The following is a 2,552-nucleotide window of genomic DNA, read 5'->3' on the forward strand; positions in this document are numbered from 1 at the left end:
CGAAGCACCTACACATTCCAGAGCCTTGATTTTAGAAAAGCATTACGGCTGCCACAGAAGAATGGAGACATAAAATTCAGGTAGGTCAAGATGCAGGAAGAAGTATCCTGATGTTGGGAAAACCCAAAGCAAGGAGGTCTTAGTTATTTAGACTGGACTGAGGAGAAATTTCTTCACTTAGATTATTCACAGAAAGTGTTGAGGCCAGTTCATTAGATACATTCAAAAGGGGCTTTGGTATGGTCCCACTGGCTAAAGGAATCAATGGTAAATAGAGAAAGCAGGAATAGGTGCATTGAATGGTGCAGGGTTAAAGGCTGAATGGTAAATTGGAGAAGCAGTCTTTTCAGGAGAGCTAGCTTAAAAGGCAGGTTGTGCCTCACAAGCCTAATTTGGAAGAAGTATCAAAAGGAAATTGTTGAAGGTCGGTAGTAAATGTGGTCTTTGTGGATTTTAGTATGGCATTTGACAAGGTCCCCCATGGTAGACTCATTCAGAAAGTCACAAGGTCCATGGAATCTTGGTTGTGTGGATTCAGATTGGCTTGCCTGTAGAAAGAAGGAGGTAGTAGTAAATGGAATGTATTCTGCCTGGAGGTCAGTTTCTCATGGAGTTCTGCTGAGATCTGATCTGTTCTGTTCTGCTCTTTGTGATTTTTCATAAATGTCCTAGATAAGGAAGTAGAGGGAGGGGTCAGTAAGTTTGCCGATGACATGAAGGTTGACAGTGTTGTGGATTATGCAAAAGGTTGTCGTAGGTTATAAAATGATATAAACAGGATGCAGAGTTGGGCAAAAAGAGGCAGATAGAGTTCAATCCAGATAAGTGTGAGGTGATGCATTTTGGAAGAACAACCAGAAGGCTAAGTACAGGGTTAATGGTCAGTTACTTAAGAGTGTGGATGAACCTTGGGGTCAAAATCCATAGATCACTCAACATTGCTACACAGGTTGAGAGTAGTTAGAAAGTTTAAGGTATGCTGGCTTTCATTAGTCATGGGATTGAATTGAAGACCTGTGGTCTTACCACACATAGAATATTGTGTTCAGTTCTGGTCACCTCATTATTGGAAGGATGTGGAAGGTATGGAGATTGTGCAGAGTTTTACCAGATGTCCCTGGATGGGAAAATAAGTTTTATGAGGCAAGGTTAGCAGAACTGGGACTTTTCTCTTTGGAGCGAGAAGTACGAGAAAGAACTTAATAGAGGCCTACAAGATTATGAGAGGCATAGAAAGGGTAGACAGGCAGTACTTTTCCCAGAACAACAGCAGCAAATACTAGAGGACAACTGCAGTGGTTCTCAACCTTTTGTTTCTCCACTCACATACCACCATATAAACCACTTACAGAACAGTTCGGCCCTACTAGTCCATGCCAAAACAAATCCCCACCCTCCTAGTCCCACTGACCAGCACCCAGTCCCATACCCCTCCAGTCCTCTCATATCCATGTAACTATCCAGTCTTTCCTTAAATGTAACCAATGATCCCGCCTCGACCACGTCTGTTGGAAGCTCATTCCACATCCCCACCACCCTCTGCGTAAAGAAATTTCCCCTCTTGTTCCCCTTATAATTTCCCCTTTCAATCTTAAACCATGCCCTCTAGTTTGAATCTCCCCCACTCTTAATTGAAAAAGCCTATCCACGTTTACTCTGTCTGTCCCTTTTAAAATCTTAAACACCTCGATCAATCCCCTTTCAATCTTCTATGCTCCAGAGAAAAAAGCCCTAGTCTGCACAATCTTTCCCTGTAACTCAAACCTTGAAATCCTGTCAACATTCTGGTGAACATTCTCTGTACTCTCTCTATTTTGTTTATATCTTTCCTATAATTTGGTGACCAAAACTACACAGTACTCCAAATTTGGCCTCACCAATGCCTTGTACAATTTCATCATAACCTCCCTACTCTTGAATTCAATACTCCGATTTATGAAGGCCAACATTCCAAATGCCCTCTTCACCACACCATCTCCCTGAGTATCAGCCTTGAGGGTACTATTTACCATCACTCCTAAATCCCTTTGTTGCTCTGCACATCTCAATAGCCTACCATTTAATCCATGTGACCTATTTAGATTTGCCTTTCCAAAATGTAACACCTCACACTTATCTGTATTAAATTCCCTCAGCCATTTCTCAGCCCACACCTCCAGCCTTCCTAAATCACCTTTTAATCTACGGTAATCTACCTCACTGTCCACAACACCACCAATCTTTGTATCATCCGCAAACTTGCTACACCCCTACTTCCAGATCGTTAATATGTATAACAAACAATAGTGACCCAGGACCGATCCCTGAGGAACTCCACTAGTGTTTCTTTCTTTCTCTATGGCTTGACTTCGCGGACGAAGATTTATGGAGGGGTAAATGTCCACGTCAGCTGCAGGCTCGTTTGTGGCTGACAAGTCCGATGCGGGACAGGTATGTAATCCTTTACTAATCACAGAGTACGTATCCCACCAGTTCAGTTGAAGAGGTGGGGGGGGGGGGAAGAGTTAAATTTAGGGGAGATGTCAGGGGTAAGCATTTTACACAGAGAGCCA

This window comes from Narcine bancroftii, chromosome 5, assembly GCF_036971445.1.
Source record: "Narcine bancroftii isolate sNarBan1 chromosome 5, sNarBan1.hap1, whole genome shotgun sequence".
Lineage (NCBI taxonomy): Eukaryota > Metazoa > Chordata > Chondrichthyes > Torpediniformes > Narcinidae > Narcine > Narcine bancroftii.